Source organism: Myotis brandtii, unplaced genomic scaffold (assembly GCF_000412655.1).
Source record: "Myotis brandtii unplaced genomic scaffold, ASM41265v1 scaffold1029, whole genome shotgun sequence".
Lineage (NCBI taxonomy): Eukaryota > Metazoa > Chordata > Mammalia > Chiroptera > Vespertilionidae > Myotis > Myotis brandtii.
The window spans coordinates 71,078-78,746 of NW_005353453.1; the positions used below are offsets into that span (position 1 = coordinate 71,078).

General features: G+C 41.9%; 1 long non-coding RNA gene and 1 pseudogene across 1 annotated transcript in view; both read left to right on the forward strand.

The window, feature by feature from the left end:
* The window catches only part of LOC106725346, a 45,789-nt pseudogene extending 41,168 nt beyond the window's left edge, over positions 1-4,621 (forward strand).
* A 770-nt stretch (positions 4,622-5,391) lies between these two features.
* The window catches only part of LOC106725350, a 26,298-nt gene continuing 24,020 nt past the window's right edge, over positions 5,392-7,669 (forward strand). The window contains exon 1 of the long non-coding RNA XR_001361221.1: positions 5,392-5,455. This is a non-coding gene — a long non-coding RNA (uncharacterized LOC106725350). The remainder of the gene's footprint in view (positions 5,456-7,669) is intronic.

Below are 7,669 nucleotides of genomic sequence, written 5' to 3' on the forward strand. Positions count from 1 at the left end.
ATGTGCCCGCAACCCAGGTACATGCCCTTGACCGGAATCGAACCTGGGACCTTTCAGTCTGCAGGCCGACGCTCTATCCACTGAGCCAAACCGGTTTCGGCACACTTCTTTATTTGTGTCTGTTATACTGTTTGTCTTCATGGTACTCTTACTCCCATTTTTTTATGCGGTTTTTGTTTCTGAGTAGCTGTCTGCTTACACTGGGGTCGGGGGAGATGCTCATATCTCTAATTCTGCATTCTTTCGGAAGTCACTCACATAGGTCTTTTTTAAATATATATATATTTGTATTGATTTCAGAGAGGAAGGGAGAGATGGAAACATCAATGATGAACGAGAATCATTGATCGGCTACCTCCTGCACACCACCTACTGGGGATGAAGCCCGCAACACTGGCACATGCCCCTGGCCGGAAGTGAACCTAGGACCCTTCAGTCCACAGGGAAATGCTCTATCCACTGAGCCAAGCCAGCAAGGGCTTACATAGGTCGTTTGTCTGTGATCTCATTTGTTTTTTGTTGTTCTACAACAGTGTTGATCATCAACTTTTGTGTTTTTCTTTGAAGATTTGCATCATTTATCGGATAAATGTCTCAAGTGCGATTTAAGAGGAAGAATCATTTGTGCATCACAGAAGAAACATGACTTTATTTATTTATTTTTAAATGTATTTTATTGATTTTTTTATAGAGAGGTAGGGAGAGGGATAGGGAGTTAGAAACATCAAGTAGGGAGAAACATCGATTAGCTGCCTCCTGTACATCCCCTTCTGGGAGTGAACCCAAAACCAAGGTACATGCCCTTGACCGAAATCAAACCTGGGACCCTTCACTCCGCAGGCTGACGCTCTGTCACTGAGCCAAACTGGTTAGGGCGAAACAGGACTTTATTAATGACACAGTGGACCCACTGGCGAACTTGCCTTGGAGAAGGGTCATTGGGGAGGAATTCTCGGCTGGCCTTTGTTACATTCATAGCTAGAAACCCAGTGTTTTCTTTTTTTAATATATTTTATTGATATTTTACAGAGAGGAAGGGAGAGGGACAGAGAGCTAGAAGCATCAATGAGAGAGAAACATCGATCAGCTGCCTCCTGCACACCTCCCACTGGGGACGTGCCCGCAACCAAGGCACATGCCCTTGACCAGAATTGAACCCGGGACCCTTCAATCCGAAGGCCGACACTCTATCCACTGAGCCAAACCGGTCAGGGCAACCCAGTGTTTTCTTAAAGTTGCCCATGCCTCACCCATTTATGCTTGTTTGTGGTTATTGTTGATATTTTGCCAACTACTCAGTTCTAATAGTGATCATTTCCACTCGGATTCCCAGCTCATGGATAATCTTAACCTCTCTGGATTTTGCACCTCTGCCTCTTTCACACGTCTCTCTTTACTGCACTCCAACGTTGGTCCATAGCTGAAGCACCTTGTAGTGCACACGTTATTATATTGACTTTGAACTCCTCATGTGCTCTAATACAATTAATTTTTATGACTTTGAGCCGCTTTAAATTATTCTACACAGACTCACATGGCCAGCATGTAAGGTCCTAAAGGATGCCGTTTGTGCAGGAACAATGAGGAGAGTCTTCCTGTCTTCTTTGTGTCCCATCCTGTGCTTCTGTCCCTCTCTTGGTTTGCTTTTCATCATTGACTGACTTTTGGGGCCACGATATATATATATAACAGCAATTTCCTCAGAGTATACCTGAGTGGTACTTAAAATCTTTCTATGGCATCAGGTCTAGTCATGAAAGATAAACATTTGTGATGAAGATATTCTGTTTTCATAGGATCAACATGTACTTCACCAGTGTTTCCTTTTGTTCAGGTTGCTGCTGTGGAGCAGAGAATGTGGAGGCAGCGACTGAACAGAACGTTTTTGTAAGAGTGTCACACACAAGGACTCCCAAGTTAGCCTCGTCTTCCCAGAAGAGCCACCCCTGTGAGAGTTGTGGGTTAGTCTTGGGAAACATTTTCCACGTAATGGAGGGGCAGGGGACACAACAGGGACATATACTGTTGAGGTGTGGGGCATGTGCAAAACAGTTTTACTTAAGTATAAAATTTCACCAACACCATGTGAGCGAGAAGACTTTCATTAGAGGTGTGGATAGGATCTCCCTTGCAAATAGCTGCAATTTCAATGTGTCCCAGAATCATTTCACATGTGAGGAGGTTGGGCAGGGTGTCCTTACCAGGTCAGGACATCTCCACCTAAAAGCTCCTCAGACCATTGACAGTCCAAATGCTATTTCTACACGTGGGATGACATTTCAAAGGACAAACAATTATTACACCAGAAAAGACTGTAAGAAAGACATTACTTGCACCCACACGTTTATTCAGGAAAAGGATGTCAATGTTGGAAATCAATGTTTCGTGTGCTCTGAATGTGGGAAATATTTTACCAAATTTTCTAGCTTTCATTATCTACAGCGAGATCACACTGGAGAAAGGCCTTATGAGTGCAGTGAATATGGGAAAGCTTTTAGCAGTATTAACAGCCTAGGTGAATATGAAGCTTTGCACACTGAAGAAAGGCCTTATGAGCGCAGTGAATGTGGAAAATCCTTTACCAATAGCAGTGCTGTCCATTATGATCAGAGAGTGCTCACAGGAGAAAGGCCTTATGAGTACAATGAGTTTGGGAAATCTTTTACCAGCAGCAGTAACATTCATTGTCTTCAGAGCATTCACACTGGAGAAAAGCCTTATTTATGTAGTGAATTTGGGAAACCTTATACCTGTAGCACTAAACTTTGCCGTCATCAGAGAGTGCACACTGGAGAAAGGCCTTATCACTGCAGTGAATGTGGGAAATCTTTTACCACCAGCAATAAACTGTATCATCATCAGAGAGTTCATACAGGAGAAAAGCCTAATAAATGCAGTGAATGTGGGAAATCTTTTACCACTAAGTTCCACCTTCACAGTCATCAGAGAGTTCACACAGGAGAAAAGCCTTATAAATGCAGTGAATGTGGGAAATCTTTTACCACTAAGACCAACCTTCGTACTCATCAGAGAGTTCATACAGGAGAAAAGCCTTTTAAATGCACTGAATGTGAGAAATCTTTTACCACCAAGACCAATCTTCATATTCATCATAGAGTTCACACAGGAGAAAAGCCTTATAAATGCAGTGAATGTGGGAAATCTTTTACCACTAAGTTCCACCTTCACAGTCATCAGAGAGTTCACACAGGAGAAAAGCCTTATAAATGCAGTGAATGTGGGAAATATTTTACCACTAAGACCAACCTTCGAACTCATCAGAGAGTTCATACAGGAGAAAAGCCTTTTAAATGCACTGAATGTGGGAAATCTTTTACCACCAAGACGATTCTTGGTATTCATCAGAGAGTTCACACAGGAGAAAAGCCGTATAAATGCAGTGAATGTGGGAAATCTTTTACCACTAAGTTCCACCTTCACAGTCATCAGAGAGTTCACACTGGAGAAAAGCCGTATAAATGCAGTGAATGTGGGAAACCTTTTACCAGTAAGTTCCACCTTCACAGTCATCAGAGAGTTCACACTGGAGAAAAGCCGTATAAATGCAGTGAATGTGGGAAATCTTTTACCACTAAGACCAACCTTCGTACTCATCAGAGAGTTCATACAGGAGAAAAGCCTTTTAAATGCACTGAATGTGGCAAATCTTTTACCACCAAGACCAACCTTCGTATTCATCAGAGAGTTCACACAGGAGAAAAGCCGTATAAATGCAGTGAATGTGCTAAGTCTTTTACCACTAAGTTCCACCTTCACAGTCATCAGAGAGTTCACACTGGAGAAAAGCCCTATAAATGCAGTGAATGTGGGAAATCTTTTACCACTAAATTCCACCGTCACAATCATCAGAGAGTTCACACTGGAGAAAAGCCTTATAAATGCAGTGAATGTGGGAAATGTTTTACCTGGAGCATTGACCTTCATCGTCATCAGAGTGTTCACACAGGAGAAAAGACTTATCAATGCAGTGACAGTGGGAAAAGTTTCATACATACTGATTCTCTCCAAAATCATCAGACAGTTCATACAGGAGAAAAGCCTTATAAATGCCATGCATGTGGAAAATCGTTTGCATGTCGTAATGGTCTGCAGTATCATCTAAGAGTTCATACAGCAGAAAAGCCTTATAAATGCAGTGATTGGGAAATTTTATACCAGTAACACCAACCTTCGCCTTCATCAGAGAGTTCATACAGGAGAAAATGCTTATAAATGCAGTGACTGTGGAAATTCTTTTACTACTAACTCTCACCTTCATCGTCATCAGAGTTCACACAGGAGAAAGTCTTTATGAGTGTAATTAATGTGAGATATCTCTGCCTAGTTTGTAAATTCGCTCTGCACAAAAGAGTCCAAATGTGAAAAAATTCTTAGATGTGTTGAAAATGTAGATTCTTAGTTGGGACTTAACAATTGTATAAGAAAATATATGAAGTCTCATTACTCTGAATTTTATCTCATATGTTTAATCACCTACATTATGTAACGTACCCGCAACTATTTTTACTGTTCTGTTTTCTTGTTTGTGTGTTGTAACCATATGTATCTATGTTGGACTTTTTAATATACAGAGCTGTCTTGCCAGGTCTATGTCATTGCATATTTCTGTTGCTGAAGGTATTTCACCTGAACCACTTATAAAGCCTCTACAGATGGCATCATTCACCATCCTCATGGGCCCAGGGAAGCTAACTCTGTTGTCTAATTTGTTGAAGAAATTAGGAATACCTGGGTCCTTAGTGTTACTTGTTTCTCTGTCGTGAGTTGCCATGTAGAACTGATTACTATTGGCCCCAGTAAACATAATCTTGCAGAGGGCCTGCCATTTTCAGGGACAAGCTTTCCCTAGATGCCATTGCGGAATTTATTGAGTGTCTAAGTGACCAGTGAAAGAACTCCCAGTGTCACGGCTCTTTCCTTGCAAAATAATGAAGCCTTTTCCATAAGACTTCTTTAATGTTGGGTGTTCAATTGACTCTATGGCTTAGTTTATAAGGAGATATGGGCTCTCCAAGCATGATGATGTGAAAAACTTATATGTAGTCTCAAACATTTTTGCCCTTTGGGGAAGACTATGGTGCAGAAATTGGCTCAGCAGTTTTTGCAAAATTTACATTGCTGCCCATAATTTCACAGGAAACACTGTAGACCAGGGGTGGGCAAACTTTTTGACTCGGGGGCCACAATGGGTTCTTAAACTGGACCGAGGGCCGGAACAAAAGCATGGATGGAGTGTTTGTGTGAACTGATATAAATTCAAAGTAAACATCATTACATAAAAGGATACGGTCTTTTTTTTTTTTTTTTTTTGTTTTTTTTCATTTCAAACGGGCCGGATCTGGCCCGCGGGCCGTAGTTTGCCCACGGCTGCTGTAGACTCTCTAGTCCTCATGTGAACAGGGATGCATTGTGACACAGAGATCACTCCAAAGAAGTGACAACCTCAAGTATGTTTTCTAGCAGCTTGAATGTTTTTCTTGTTTTTAAGGAATGCTAAGACATTTGAAGGGAACCTCCTGTCCAGGTCTTGCAGAGGGCCATGTGCCATAATGCCTACAGTTACATGGATGATAGACACTGGTTTTAGAACCATTGCAGTGAGGGGAAACTGTTTCACTGCAGAAACACTGATTTAATTCCTGTTGGACCAGACTGCAGTCCAGTAGATGGAATGGTCTTCATCTAAACCTGCACCAAGAAATTTTTTTGAGGAAAAGACTACAGGACCCATGTGTACACAGATCTGAGGGACATCTGGGTATGTTTATCTTCTGTGGAGCAGTCATTGTCCTTGATTATAATCAAGATGTTTTGTGTCTTCCTGTAGCTTCTCAGATATTCCCATCAGAGCCATTGGTGCTCTGGCAGCAAAACTTAGTGGAAATCAAAGGGTGTCTTGAATCCAGGGATGTGGCTTTTGTGACCCAGCCAGCATTCTTGTTGATTTGGGTCCGTGGTCAGCAAACTGCGGCTCACGAGCCACATTCGGCGCTTTGGCCCCTTGAGTGTGGCTCTTCTATAAAATACCACGTGCGGGCACGCACATACAGTGAGATTGAAACTTCGTGGTCCATGCTCTGAAGTCGGTTTTCAGCCTGGGCGAGTCTATTTTGAAGAAGTACTGTTGATATTTGGCTCTGTTGACTAATGAGTCTGCCAACCACTGGTTTGTGTGAAAGTACTTCATTGTTTGTTACATTTTCTGTCACTGAAATGAGACTTGCCCAGAGGGCATAAGGATGTGGATTGAATATAGAGTTGAAAAACCTGTTGTTACAAAATAGGTGAATGTACATTTCTTTTATCTTGAGCCATTGCATAACAGCTGTAATGAGTAAATCTTATGTGTTAAATATACTGTTTTATAAATCTTGATGTGTGCATGAAACTGAAACCATCATTCTACTCATAATACTGATCATATCTATGACTGTGTAGTTGCTTCATGACCTTATTTAATCTGTCCCTGTTCTTCACAGCTTTTCTAGTAACCAGGAATTTATATTTCATTTTAATAGCGATCTTAGCTTTTTCTAAGTATTTTTCTGCTTTAATTTATATTTTATAAATTCTTGGACATTTATTAAAGATATATTAGTAATTCATCTTTTTTTTTTTTGATAAATATTCTTTTTGTTGTTGTTGTTAATCCTCACCCGAGGATATTTCTCCATTGTTTTTTTGGAGAGTGGAAGAGAGAGGGAAAGTCAAGAGAAACATCAATGTGAGAGAAACACTTTGCTTGGTTGCCTCCTGCATGAGCCTTGACCAGGGACCGGGCTGGGAAGTAGTCTTGAACCAAGGTACCTGCCTTTGACTGGAATCCAATCTGGACCCTTCGGTCTAAAGGCCTATGCTCCTTCGAGAGATAAATCGACAAGGGCCCTGGTAGATTTTCTTGTCTTTGAATATATCACCAGCATGTGTCCATTTTAATAAATATTTGGTTATTTCTAATAAAGCTGGTACAACATTTTTGTATAATTCTTTTCATAGATACTAGAGGCCCAGTGCACAAAAATTTGTACACTGGGGAGGGGGTTCCTCAGCCTGGCCTGCGCCCATTCACAGTCCAGGACCCCTTGGGGGGGTCCACCTGTCGACTTAGGCCCACTCCCCGGGGGATCATGCCTAAGCTTGCAGTCACACATCCTTCTGGCAGCCAGGGAGCCCTTGGGGGATGTCCAACTAAAGGCTTCAGCCCCCAAGGGATCAGGTCTAAAGTGTTTGTTGGACATTTTTAGTGTTGCCACAGAGGTGGGAGAGGCTCCTGCCACCGCCACTGTGCTGGCCAGCTATGAGCCAGCTTCTGCTAAGTGGCACTCCCCATATGGAAGTGCACTGACCACCAGGGGGCAGCTCCTGCATTGAGTGTCTGCCCCCTGGTGGCCAGTGAGCATCATAGCAACCAGTCATTCTGCCATTCAGTCAATGTGCATATTAGTGTTTTATTATTATTATATAGGATGTTCCTGTTTCCCCCCTTTTGTCCCCTCTACCCAGCTCTTGCCCCCCACTTCTCTCTGGCCATCACCATACTGTTGTCTATGTCCATGGGTTGTGCATATATTTTCTTTGGCTAATCCCTTCTTTAAATTCACTTCTTTAAATTTTTATTTTCAGATAAGTGCTTATAACTGCACTATTA